Source organism: Cherax quadricarinatus, chromosome 24 (assembly GCF_038502225.1).
Source record: "Cherax quadricarinatus isolate ZL_2023a chromosome 24, ASM3850222v1, whole genome shotgun sequence".
NCBI lineage: Eukaryota > Metazoa > Arthropoda > Malacostraca > Decapoda > Parastacidae > Cherax > Cherax quadricarinatus.
In genome coordinates this window covers 2,328,288-2,343,086 of record NC_091315.1, presented here as the reverse complement: position 1 = coordinate 2,343,086, position 14,799 = coordinate 2,328,288, and positions in this window count along the sequence as shown.

Genomic DNA, 14,799 nt, shown 5'->3' with positions numbered 1-14,799 from the left:
ACATCTGTTGTATGTGTGTTATGTAACATCTGTTGTAGGTGTGTTATGTAACATCTGTTGTAGGTGTGTTATGTAACATCTGTTGTAGGTGTGTTATGTAACATCTGTTGTAGATGTGATATGTAACATCTGTTGTGTGTTATGTAACTAGAGTTGTAGGTGTGTTATGTAACATCTGTTGTGTGTTATGCAACTTCTGTTGTAGATGTGTTATGTAACATCTGTTGTTTGTTAAGTAACTTCTGTTGTAGGTGACTTATGTAACTCCTGTTGTAGATATGTTATGTAGCTTCTGTTGTAGGCGTGTCATGTAACTTATGTTGTAGGTGCGTTACGTAACATGTGTTGTAGGTGTGTTATGTAACATCTGTTGTGTGTTATGTAACATCTGTTGTAGGTGTGTTATGTAACATCCGTTGTAGGTGTGTTATGTAACATCTGTTGTAGGTGCGTTACGTAACATGTGTTGTAGGTGCGTTATGTAACATCTGTTGTAGGTGCGTTATGTAACATCTGTTGTAGATGTGTTATGTAACATCTGTTGTAGGTGTGTTATGTAACATCTGTTGTAGGTGTGTTATGTAACATTTGTTGTAGGTGTGTTATGTAACATCTGTTGTAGGTGTGTTATGTAACATCTGTTGTAGGTGTGTTATGTAACATCTGTTGTAGGTGTGTTATGTAACATTTGTTGTAGGTGTGTTATGTAACATCTGTTGTAGGTGTGTTATGTAACATCTGTTGTAGGTGTGTTATGTAACATCTGTTGTAGATGTGATATGTAACATCTGTTGTGTGTTATGTAACTAGAGTTGTAGGTGTGTTATGTAACATCTGTTGTGTGTTATGCAACTTCTGTTGTAGATGTGTTATGTAACATCTGTTGTAGGTGACTTATGTAACTCCTGTTGTAGATATGTTATGTAGCTTCTGTTGTAGGCGTGTCATGTAACTTATGTTGTAGGTGCGTTATGTAACATCTGTTGTAGGTGCGTTATGTAACATCTGTTGTAGGTGTGTTATGTAACATCTGTTGTAGGTGTGTTATGTAACATCTGTTGTGTGTTATGCAACTCCTGTTGTAGGTGAGTTATGTAACTCCTGTTGTAGTTATGTTATGTAACTTCTGTTGTAGGTGTGTCATGTAACTTCTGTTGTAGGTGTGTTATGTAACATCTGTTGTAGGTGTGTTATGTAACATCTGTTGTAGGTGTGTTATGTAACATCTGTTGTGTGTTATGTAACTTCTGTTGTAGGTGCGTTATGTAACATCTGTTGTAGGTGTGTTATGTAACATCTGTTGTAGGTGTGTTATGTAACATCTGTTGTAGGTGTGTTATGTAACATCTGTTGTAGGTGTGTTACGTAACATCTGTTGTGTGTTATGTAACTTCTGTTGTAGGTGAGTTATGTAACTCCTGTTGTAGATATGTTATGTAACTTCTGTTGTAGGTGTGTCATGTAACTTCTGTTGTAGGTGTGTTATGTAACATCTGTTGTAGGTGTGTTATGTAACATCTGTTGTAGGTGTGTTATGTAACATCTTTTGTAGGTGAGTTATGTAACATCTGTTGTAGGTGTGTTATGTAACATCCGTTGTGTGTTATGTAACTAGTGTTGTAGGTGTGTTATGTTACTCCTGTTGTGTGTTATGTAACTTCTGTGGCACGTGTGTTACGTAACTTGTGTTGTTTGAATGTTACGTAACATCTGTTATTGGTGTTAAGTAATCTCTATTGTTGGTGTTATCGGAAGGAGAGCCAAGACAAGCGTATTTTACATGTTAAAACACTCGCGTGACACCTCACTCAGAGATAGGGGTCATCTCACTCAGAGATAGTGGTCACCTCACTCAGAGATAGTGGTCACCTCACTCAGAGATAGGGGTCATCCCACTCAGAGATAGGGGTCACCTCACTCAGAGATAGGGGTCACCTCACTCAGAGATAGTGGTCACCTCACTCAGAGATAGTGGTCACCTCATTCAGAGATAGGGGTCACCTCACTCAGAGATAGGGGTCACCTCACTCAGAGATAGTGGTCACCTCACTCAGAGATAGGGGTCACCTCACTCAGAGATAGTGGTCACCTCACTCAGAGATAGGGGTCACCTCACTCAGAGATAGGGGTCACCTCACTCAGAGATAGGGGTCACCTCACTCAGAGATAGGGGTCACCTCACTCAGAGATAGTGGTCACCTCACTCAGAGATAGTGGTCACCTCACTCAGAGATAGGGGTCACCTCACTCAGAGATAGGGGTCACCTCACTCAGAGATAGTGGTCACCTCACTCAGAGATAGTGGTCACCTCACTCAGAGATAGTGGTCAGCTCACTCAGAGATAGTGATCACCTCACTCAGAGATAGTGGTCACCTCACTCAGAGATAGTGGTCACCTCACTCAGAGATAGTGGTCACCTCACTCAGAGATAGTGGTCACCTCACTCAGAGATAGTGGTCACCTCACTCAGAGATAGTGGTCACCTCACTCAGAGATAGTGGTCACCTCACTCAGAGATTGTGGTCGCCTAACTCAGAGATAGTGGTCCCCTCACTCAGAGATAGTGGTCACCTCACTCAGAGATAGGGGTCACCTCACTCAGAGATATTGGTCACCTCACTCAGAGATAGTGGTCACCTCACTCAGAGATAGTGGTCACCTCACTCAGAGATAGTGGTCACCTCACTCAGAGATAGTGGTCACCTCACTCAGAGATAGTGGTCACCTCACTCAGAGATAGTGGTCACCTCACTCAGAGATAGTGGTCACCTCACTCAGAGATAGGGGTCACCTCACTCAGAGATAGGGGTCACCTCACTCAGAGATAGTGGTCACCTCACTCAGAGATAGTGGTCACCTCACTCAGAGATAGTGGTCACCTCACTCAGAGATAGTGGTCACCTCACTCAGAGATAGTGGTCAGCTCACTCAGAGATAGTGGTCACCTCACTCAGAGATTGTGGTCACTTCACTCAGAGATAGTGGTCACCTCACTCAGAGATAGTGGTCACCTCACTCTGAGATAGTGGTCACCTCACTCAGAGATAGTGGTCACCTCACTCAGAGATAGTGGTCACCTCACTCAGAGATAGTGGTCACCTCACTCAGAGATAGGGGTCACCTCACTCAGAGATAGTGGTCACCTCACTCAGAGATAGTGGTCACCTCACTCAGAGATAGTGGTCACCTCACTCAGAGATAGTGGTCACCTCACTCAGAGATGGTGGTCACCTCACTCTGAGATAGTGGTCACCTCACTCAGAGATAGTGGTCACCTCACTCAGAGATAGTGGTCACCTCACTCAGAGATAGTGGTCACCTCACTCAGAGACAGGGGTCACCTCTCTCAGAGATAGTGGTCACCTCACTCAGAGATAGTGGTCACCTCACTCAGAGATAGTGGTCACCTCACTCAGAGATAGTGGTCACCTCACTCAGAGATGGTGGTCACCTCACTCAGAGATAGTGGTCACCTCACTCAGAGATAGTGGTCACCTCACTCAGAGATAGTGGTCACCTCACTCAGAGATAGTGGTCACCTCACTCAGAGACAGGGGTCACCTCTCTCAGAGATAGTGGTCACCTCACTCAGAGATAGTGGTCACCTCACTCAGAGATAGTGGTCAACTCACTCAGAGATTGGGGTCACCTCACTCAGAGATAGGGGTCAGCTCACTCAGAGATAGTGGTCACCTCACTCAGAGATAGGGGTCACCTTACTCAGATATAGTGGTCACCTCACTCAGAGATAGTGGTTACCTCACTCAGAGATAGGGGCCACCTCACTCAGAGATAGGGGTCACCTCACTCAGAGATAGTGGTTACCTCACTCAGAGATAGTGGTCACCTCACTCAGAGATAGGGGACACCTCACTCAGAGATAGTGGTCAACTCACTCAGAGACAGTGGTCACCTCACTCAGAGATAGTGGTCACCTCACTCAGAGATAGTGGTCACCTCACTCAGAGATAGGGGTCACCTCACTCAGAGATAGTGGTCACCTCACTCAGAGATAGTGGTCACCTCACTCAGATATAGTGGTCAACTCACTCAGAGATTGGGGTCACCTCACTCAGAGATAGTGGTCACCTCACTCAGAGATAGTGGTTACCTCACTCAGAGATAGTGGTCACCTCACTCAGAGATAGGGGCCACCTCACTCAGAGATAGTGGTCACCTCACTCAGAGATAGTGGTCACCTCACTCAGAGATTGTGGTCACCTCACTCAGAGATAGTGGTCACCTCACTCAAAGATAGTGGTCACCTCACTCAGAGATAGGGGCCACCTCACTCAGAGATAGTGGTCACCTCACTCAGAGATAGTGGTCACCTCACTCAGAGATAGTGGTCACCTCACTCAGAGATAGTGGTCGCCTCACTCAAAGATAGTGGTCACCTCACTCAGAGATAGTGGTCACCTCACTCAGAGATAGTGGTCACCTCACTCAGAGATAGTGGTCACCTCACTCAGAGATAGGGGCCACCTCACTCAGAGATAGTGGTCACATCACTCAGAGATAGTGGTCACCTCACTCAGAGATAGTGGTCACCTCACTCAGAGATTGTGGTCACCTCACTCAGAGATAGTGGTCACCTCACTCGAAGATAGTGGTCACCTCACTCAGAGATAGGGGCCACCTCACTCAGAGATAGTGGTCACCTCACTCAGAGATAGTGGTCACCTCACTCAGAGATAGTGGTCACCTCACTCAGAGATAGTGGTCACCTCACTCAAAGATAGTGGTCACCTCACTCAGAGATAGTGGTCACCTCACTCAAAGATAGTGGTCACCTCACTCAGAGATAGTGGTCACCTCACTCAGAGATAGGGGCCACCTCACTCAGAGATAGTGGTCACCTCACTCAGAGATAGTGGTCACCTCACTCAGAGATAGTGGTCACCTCACTCAGAGATAGTGGTCACCTCACTCAGAGATAGTGGTCACCTCACTCAGAGATAGTGGTCACCTCACTCAGAGATAGTGGTCACCTCACTCAGAGATAGTGGTCACCTCACTCAGAGATAGTGGTCACCTCACTCAGAGATAGTGGTCACCTCACTCAGAGATAGTGGTCACCTCACTCAGAGATAGTGGTCACCTCACTCAGAGATAGTGGTCACCTCACTCAGAGATAGTGGTCACCTCACTCAGAGATAGTGGTCACCTCACTCAGAGATAGGGGTCACCTCACCTCGTGAGGCGACACCTATATCATAATACATTGTAAGCAGCCTGCAAGCATTTATCCAAACTTCAAGTTAAATTGTTCAATTGACAAAGAATACACTCAGTAATTTAGTGAAAGTTGTTTTTACCTTGAAGATTGTGAACAATATTCTGGACTACAAAATTGTCAAGTTTGTAGATTCCTGAACTCATATTTGAAATATAATGAGCATCATGAATAAAAAAAAAGACAATACCGTGACTGGAACAATACACAAACCCGCACATAGAAGAGAGGAGCTTACGACGACGTTTCGGTCTGACTTGGACCATTTACAAAGTCACGCTAACGTCATATTAAGCTCTTCTCTTCTATGTGCGGGTTATTTGTGTATGAGAACTATGCTTTATAAGGGATGATTCCAAAATATTTCGTTGACCTGTAGAATTACAGGGAAGTAATTCTTTAACGTTAGTCCAGTCTATACAATGGTCTCTGTCTCTCACATAAATGGTCACAGCACTGGAATCTTGTCCAGTATTTATTGTTCCTTTATGTTTAACTTTGTTCCTTAAGGATTTTCCATTTTGTCTTAAAATAAAAAAGTATCAATCCCAAAATATTCTTTGGGAGATTTTTAATTAATTATTGCTTTACAGTTCTGTCATATTTAAAAATAACTTTAATGTTGAGATATTCAAGAGACTGTGGGAGATGAGAGAGATTTTTATTTTATGGTAAAACCAACAATTTTGGCTCTGTCTTGTAGATTTTTTTAGGGTTATGAAAAGCGTTATCAATTAATAAGTGGATACTATAAGTTTGAAGAAATTTTTACATCCTCATTTTCAGCCATTTGGTATTGAGAGGAAGGATATTCTTGAGTATTTTTGTCTCAAAATACTGCATGTACAAATTACTGTAGACAGGAGACGAAGGATTACCCATGGCCATGCCAAATTTCTGCAAGTTGTATTTGTCACTTAACACATATTTACAGTCCAAAAGTCACAATTTAATCAAATCAATAAATTGATTATTTTTTAATGGAAGGTTTAACAACACGATGGAAGATTTAAATTTACAGTTTTTAAGAAGTCAACCAATATGTCGTCATACATTCACTATTGTTCCAATCATGAGTCTAGCGTTAAAAGGAGTATTTTCCTTATAATGTTCTTCAGAAACTTGCCTATCTGTACCTTTGAGTATTTAGAAGATAAAATTAATAAAATATTTAACATAATCACAAAACCGAGAAGGACCAGTTGTCACCTAGGAACACCATGAAAAAAGTGTATCGGTTTTATGTACCTACACTAAGAATTTGGTCAGCCTGCTTGATACATTAAAAATGTTCATTATAAACATTGTATTAAAAAATGACTGAGCAATGAAACAGAGGTTGATTAAGAACACACCGTCTAATATAGTTTGTGGTGTTTACAATTTTCCATACACTTTTTGCCCTCTTTCATACACTGGAGAGAGAAACAGAACGACATTTTGGTCTGACTTCGACCATACACAAAGTCATACTAACACAAAAGACTGAGGGAGCCAGTATATATAGATGAGGGGAACAAGGACAGAACCAAGAGAGGAGGAAAAAGTAATGGTAATAGTAAGGCTGGTAGTGGAAGTAGCAGTGGTAGTAGAAAGTAGGAAGAGTAGTTTTGGTGGCATAACAGATAGAAAGGATAGTAAAGGGTAGCAATAGTAACGGTAGTAGCAACAGGACGTACTGGTAAACCACTGGACAGTAGATTAATCCAAATCAGTACCCAGTCAAGATAGGCTAGGAGTTGAATGCTTCGTTCACCCATGTCAATAAATGCAGCTGCTCATATTGCACTCACCAGTTCTGTCATGGTAAGACATGTAATTGAATTCTCTCTCTTCAGACATGATAGTAATGCTTTATATAATTCAAGTTATGGGTTGTATAAACTCGATAGCTCTTTATTGGAGTCTGTTGTGTACATCCCCAAGCAACAGAGCTCTACAAAACTGCAGGATTGTTCACTGTGCCACGATGCCTCTTGAGGTTCTGGTGACAGACCAGCGCACTCAGTATCTTACCAAAATGTTTCACCAGCCGGTCATGCGTTCTGCCCATCGGTATAATATGTAACTAATAGTAGTATGCCCATTTAGGTACACCTGCATAAGGGTACTGTATGGGTACAGGTACACAAGGTTAGGTGACTGCAATCAGTGATGGGAACTAGCCTTATATATTCATTGCTGATACGAAGATGATATATACAGTACATGAGGGTTGAGGGATTCATTTCATCACTTGTTCTCTCTAGGCTGGAGTACTGCTGTACATTATCATCCCCATTCAAGGCAGGTGAAATTGCAGAGCTAGAGAATGTATAGAGAACCTTTACTGCATGTATAAGTTCCATCAAACACCTTGACTACTCGGAGCGCCTGGAAGCACTTGTACTCACAAGAGCGCAGGCGAGAGAGATATATTATAATCTACACCTGGAAGATTCTGGAGGGGCTGGTCCCTAATCTGCACACAGAAATCACTTTCTACGAAAACAAAAGACTTGGCAGGCGATGCAACATACCCCCAGTGAAAAGTAGGGGCGTCACTGGTACACTACAAGAAAACACAATATGTGTCCGGGGCCCAAGACTTTTCAACAGCCTCCCACCACCCATAAAGGGCATTACCAATAAACCTCTGGTTGTCTTCAAGAGGGAGCTGGACAGATACCTAAAGTCAGTGCCGGATCAGCTGGAATGTGGTTCGTACCTTGGACTGCGTGCGGCCAACAGTAATAGCCTCGTTGATCAGGCCCTGATCCACCGAATGCCCTCCAGGTATACTCTAGGAAGTACATGTTGCTATGTATTTATAAAAGATTACAATGTGAATATCTCATCCAGCTCCTCTGAGCTGGGGCATGTGCCCAAGATACAGCAGGCATCACCCCTCTGAACCGCTGTGCTGAGTCACTGGAATAGAAAACTATCAGCTCTGGGATGCCTGATTACTCTGAGGAGTCTTTTATCTACCTCCTTAAGGAACTTAGATGTGCTGTTTCCCCATGAACCAAGCTTATCTGATCAGATCTAAGAGAATAAACGTACAACGATGAGCAAGTTTATCATATTTTCTAGACTTTTGGAACTCTTTGAAGCTGGCATCTGCACCTCCTTCCTCCCTGGTGTGTTAGAGATAGGTATCAGCCAGTAGGGATGCATTTGTGTGGTCCCACACCACCTGCTTGCCGTCTGTCCAGGCTTGAAGGGTGATAATATCTGGACGTTTTTTTGACATCAGCTCTGCATAGTTAAGGTGGCTTCCTTATTGCTGGGTATCCAGTTGTTGTGAGGCTCCTTTTGATGTTATTAACCTTTTCATGCCTTGCAATCTTTCAGTCAGATCTATGATAAACAAGACCATGGTACCCAAATCGGTCTGCCGATTAACTGTCACAATTACACTTATGTACAGTGAGAATAGGGGTGGCAAGGCATAGGACGACACCAGTGTAGATGGTTTGTGGGTCGAGGCGTGTGTCAAGGGAGGAGCTGGGGACAGCCAACAGGCAGTCACATGCATGAGCGGCTCTCAGTGCTAGAAGGTGGGCTCTATCCTTCTCCGACATATTCCAAAGTATTGTTGAGGGTACATTTTCCTCTACTGGGCAGGTCTGGCTTCAGTGTCGGTTAGATTGTCCCAAAGTCTTGTTCCGTCAACTAACAGAGCTGGAGGGAAGAGGAGTGATTGGTCTAATGATGAGATAGAGTAGTAAGAGACAAAAAGTTAGCATATGAAAGGTTTCTACAAAGTAGAAGTGATATAAGGAGGGAGGAGTATATGGAGAGAAAATGCGAAGTTATTTAAGAAAGTGGTAAAGGAATGAAAAAGGAGAGCAATTGAGACGGTAGGTGAGATGCTGTCAACAAATTTTGCTTAGAATAAGAGAAAGTTTGGGAGTGAGATTAATAAGTTAAGAAGGCCTAAGGAACAAATGTACCAGAAGGTTAAAATAGAAGAAGAGAGTTCTTACATAGGAGTTGGAGGTATCAAACATGTTGATGAAGATAGGGAAGCTGTGATTTCGTGCACTGGCCAGGGAGGTATAACATCTTTCAGGAGTGTGGAAGAGGCAGTGGGTAGAATGAAAGAGCATAAAGCAGCTGGGACTGATGGGATTACAACAGAAATATTAAAAGCAGGTGGGGATGTAGTTATGGACTGGTTGGTGATTTTATTTAATAAATGTATGAAAGAGGGTGGGGGCATAGGAGTTGCCAGAGACCATGCATAGTTTCTTTGTACAAAGGAATGGGAACAAACGAGTAGGAATTATAAATTAGTTGAATAAGCCTGTTGAGTATTCTTGGTAAGGTGAATTTTCAAGTTATTATTGAAAGAAATAAGAATAAGGTAGCAGGATCACAGATGATGGAGGCGGCTTTAGGAAGTATAGTGGAGGTGTAGACAAAAATATTCACAGTGAAGCTTATAAGGGAACGGTATTTAGATCAAGGTAAAGAGGTTTTCATTGCAATTATGGATTTGGAAAAGACATATAATAGGGTGGACAGGCAAGCAGTGTGTCAGATATCTGTTGCCCCTCTGTAAACATATACATCCTGAGGTCTACCCATCAACCCTTTATCCACCAATACATAATCACACTGTTATATCATATCTCGTTTACTTATCCCTTGTTTCTTATATGTATTTCCCTCTCTCTCTCTCTCTCTCTCTCTCTCTCTCTCTCTCTCTCTCTCTCTCTCTCTCTCTCTCTCTCTCTCTCTCTCTCTCTCTCTCTCTCTCTCTCTCTCTCCCTCACTACCTCCCTCCCTCCCTCTCCTCTACACTTCTCTTCTCTGCAGGTACATAGACACTTATTATAACCAACTTTTCGCATCTGATATAATCCTTGAAGTTACATAGTTATATTCCCTCGTGTCCTGCCATCTAAATGCTTATTTTTTGAGTTGTCTTCAACCTCATCATCGTCCTCATCCCAAGGGAATTGCTGAACCCATTTAGCTGATATAATAAATGGGAAATAATAGGTAGACAAGGTACGTCACAATAACAGCAGGATGGCTGCTGTTCCCAAGATCAGGATGCTGTCTTTGAAGTTATTAAATATTTATTTTGAAAACACAAGAAAGATATGATTTGTGTTGTGATGAGGTTCCACCTGTTCTGTATTTCATTCACATCTGGTGTTCAGCAGCCAGGAACATGCACCAGGCACACTGCAACACTCCACGACTCATCAATATTGTAGCAGGTAACTGAGCACTGGTGTGGGATGCGGAAGCTGTGTTGCAAAAGCAACACTGGTGTGGGGATGAAGCTATGTTGCTAGAGCAACATTGCCTTCCCCGTGAAGGGAAGATCCATGAGGTGAAGATCCGTGAGGGCAAGATCCATTTGGGGAAGATCCATGTGGGGAAGATCCATGTGGGGAAGATCCATGTGGGGAAGATCCATGTGGGGAAGATCCATGTGGGGAAGATCCATGTGGGGAAGATCCATGTGGGGAAGATCCATGTGGGGAAGATCCATGTGGGGAAGATCCATGTGGGGAAGATCCAAGTGGCGAAGATCAATGAGAGGACCACCAGGGACTCTTGACAATACTGAGAGGAACTGACAATTTCTAGCTCTGCACTTAACACTTTTAGTTATCACCTTCAATGGGCCCGAGTCAACAAGACAGACAGTCTGAGCCAGTGTTCGTCAAGTGTGATGGTTCCAGTGTTCGTCAAGTGTGATAGTTCCAGTGTTCGTCAAGTGTGATAGTTCCAGTGTTCGTCAAGTGTGATGGTTCCAGTGTTCGTCAAGTGTGATAGTTCCAGTGTTCGTCAAGTGTGATAGTTCCAGTGTTCGTCAAGTGTGATGGTTCCAGTGTTCGTCAAGTGTGATAGTTCCAGTGTTCGTCAAGTGTGATAGTTCCAGTGTTCGTCAAGTGTGATGGTTCCAGTGTTCGTCAAGTGTGATAGTTCCAGTGTTCGTCAAGTGTGATGGTTCCAGTGGTCGTCAAGTGTGATAGTTCCAGTGTTCGTCAAGTGTGATGGTTCCAGTGTTCATCAAGTGTGATAGTTCCAGTGTTCGTCAAGTGTGATGGTTCCAGTGGTCGTCAAGTGTGATAGTTCCAGTGTTCGTCAAGTGTGATGGTTCCAGTGGTCGTCAAGTGTGATGGTTCCAGTGTTCGTCAAGTGTGATGGTTCCAGTGTTCGTCAAGTGTGATAGTTCCAGTGGTCGTCAAGCGTGATAGTTCCAGTGTTCGTCAAGTGTGATAGTTCCAGTGGTCGTCAAGTGTGATAGTTCCAGTGGTCGTCAAGTGTGATAGTTCCAGTGTTCGTCAAGTGTGATGGTTCCAGTGGTCGTCAAGTGTGATAGTTCCAGTGGTCGTCAAGTGTGATAGTTCCAGTGGTCGTCAAGTGTGATAGCTCCAGAGTTCGTCAAGTGTGATGGTTCCAGTGTTCATCAAGTGTGATAGTTCCAGTGGTCGTCAAGTGCGATAGTTCCAGTGTTCGTCAAGTGTGATGGTTCCAGTGGTCAAGTGTGATAGTTCCAGTGTTCGTCAAGTGTGATGGTTCCAGTGTTCGTCAAGTGTGATAGTTCCAGTGGTCGTCAAGTGTGATAGTTCCAGTGGTCGTCAAGTGTGATGGTTCCAGTGGTCGTCAAGTGTGATAGTTCCAGTGTTCATCAAGTGTAATAGTTCCAGTGGTCGTCAAGTGTGATGGTTCCAGTGGTCGTCAAGTGCGATAGTTCCAGTGTTCATCAAGTGTGATAGTTCCAGTGGTCGTCAAGTGTGATGGTTCCAGTGGTCGTCAAGTGTGATGGTTCCAGTGGTCGTCAAGTGTGATGGTTCCAGTGTTCATCAAGTGTGATAGTTCCAGTGGTCGTCAAGTGCGATAGTTCCAGTGTTCATCAAGTGTGATAGTTCCAGTGGTCGTCAAGTGTGATAGTTCCAGTGGTCGTCAAGTGTGATGGTTCCAGTGGTCGTCAAGTGTGATAGTTCCAGTGGTCGTCAAGTGTGATGGTTCCAGTGTTCATCAAGTGTGATAGTTCCAGTGTTCATCAAGTGTGATAGTTCCAGTGGTCGTCAAGTGTGATGGTTCCAGTGTTCATCAAGTGTGATAGTTCCAGTGGTCGTCAAGTGTGATAGTTCCAGTGGTCGTCAAGTGTGATGGTTCCAGTGTTCATCAAGTGTGATAGTTCCAGTGTTCATCAAGTGTGATAGTTCCAGTGGTCGTCAAGTGCGATAGTTCCAGTGTTCATCAAGTGTGATAATTCCAGTGGTCGTCAAGTGCGATAGTTCCAGTGTTCATCAAGTGTGATAGTTCCAGTGGTCGTCAAGTGCGATAGTTCCAGTGTTCATCAAGTGTGATAGTTCCAGTGGTCGTCAAGTGTGATAGTTCCAGTGGTCGTCAAGTGTGATGGTTCCAGTGGTCGACAAGTGTGATGGTTCCAGTGTTCATCAAGTGTGATAGTTCCAGTGGTCGTCAAGTGTGATAGTTCCAGTGGTCGTGAAGTGTGATAGTTCCAGTGGTCGTCAAGTGTGATAGTTCCAGTGGTCGTCAAGTGTGATAGTTCCAGTGGTCGTCAAGTGTGATGGTTCCAGTGGTCGTCAAGTGTGATAGTTCCAGTGTTCATCAAGTGTGATGGTTCCAGTGTTCATCAAGTGTGATGGTTCCAGTGTTCATCAAGTGTGATAGTTCCAGTGGTCGTCAAGTGTGATAGTTCCAGTGTTCATCAAGTGTGATAGTTCCAGTGGTCGTCAAGTGTGATGGTTCCAGTGTTCATCAAGTGTGATAGTTCCAGTGGTCGTCAAGTGTGATAGTTCCAGTGTTCATCAAGTGTGATAGTTCCAGTGGTCGTCAAGTGTGATAGTTCCAGTGTTCATCAAGTGTGATAGTTCCAGTGGTCGTCAAGTGTGATGGTTCCAGTATTCGTCAAGTGTGATAGTTCCAGTGTTCATCAAGTGTGATGGTTCCAGTGGTCGTCAAGTGTGATAGTTCCAGTGTTCATCAAGTGTGATAGTTCCAGTGTTCGTCAAGTGTGATAGTTCCAGTGTTCATCAAGTGTGATAGTTCCAGTGGTCGTCAAGTGTGATGGTTCCAGTATTCGTCAAGTGTGATAGTTCCAGTGTTCATCAAGTGTGATGGTTCCAGTATTCGTCAAGTGTGATAGTTCCAGTGTTCATCAAGTGTGATGGTTCCAGTGGTCGTCAAGTGTGATAGTTCCAGTGGTCGTCAAGTGTGATAGTTCCAGTGGTCGTCAAGTGTGATGGTTCCAGTATTCGTCAAGTGTGATAGTTCCAGTGTTCATCAAGTGTGATGGTTCCAGTGGTCGTCAAGTGTGATAGTTCCAGTGGTCGTCAAGTGTGATAGTTCCAGTGGTCGTCAAGTGTGATAGTTCCAGTGGTCGTCAAGTGTGATAGTTCCAGTGGTCGTCAAGTGTGATAGTTCCAGTGTTCGTCAAGTGTGATAGATCCAGTGTTCATCAAGTGTGATGGTTCCAGTATTCGTCAAGTGTGATAGTTCCAGTGTTCATCAAGTGTGATGGTTCCAGTGGTCGTCAAGTGTGATAGTTCCAGTGGTCGTCAAGTGTGATAGTTCCAGTGGTCGTCAAGTGTGATAGTTCCAGTGGTCAAGTGTGATAGTTCCAGTGGTCGTCAAGTGTGATGGTTCCAGTGGTCGTCAAGTGTGATAGTTCCAGTGGTCGTCAAGTGTGATAGTTCCAGTGGTCGTCAAGTGTGATGGTTCCAGTGGTCGTCAAGTGTGATGGTTCCAGTGGTCGTCAAGTGTGATGGTTCCAGTGGTCGTCAAGTGTGATAGTTCCAGTGTTCATCAAGTGTGATGGTTCCAGTGTTCATCAAGTGTGATAGTTCCAGTGGTCGTCAAGTGTGATGGTTCCAGTGTTCATCAAGTGTGATAGTTCCAGTGTTCATCAAGTGTGATGGTTCCAGTGGTCGTCAAGTGTGATAGTTCCAGTGTTCATCAAGTGTGATAGTTCCAGTGGTCGTCAAGTGTGATGGTTCCAGTGTTCATCAAGTGTGATAGTTCCAGTGGTCGTCAAGTGTGATGGTTCCAGTGTTCATCAAGTGTGATAGTTCCAGTGTTCATCAAGTGTGATGGTTCCAGTGGTCGTCAAGTGTGATGGTTCCAGTGGTCGTCAAGTGTGATAGTTCCAGTGTTCATCAAGTGTGATGGTTCCAGTGTTCATCAAGTGTGATAGTTCCAGTGGTCGTCAAGTGTGATAGTTCCAGTGTTCATCAAGTGTGATAGTTCCAGTGTTCATCAAGTGTGATGGTTCCAGTGGTCGTCAAGTGTGATAGTTCCAGTGTTCATTAAGTGTGATAGTTCCAGTGGTCGTCAAGTGTGATAGTTCCAGTGTTCATCAAGTGTGATAGTTCCAGTGGTCGTCAAGTGTGATGGTTCCAGTGTTCATCAAGTGTGATAGTTCCAGTGGTCGTCAAGTGTGATAGTTCCAGTGTTCATCAAGTGTGATAGTTCCAGTGGTCGTCAAGTGTGATGGTTCCAGTATTCGTCAAGTGTGATAGTTCCAGTGTTCATCAAGTGTGATAGTTCCAGTGTTCATCAAGTGTGATGGTTCCAGTGGTC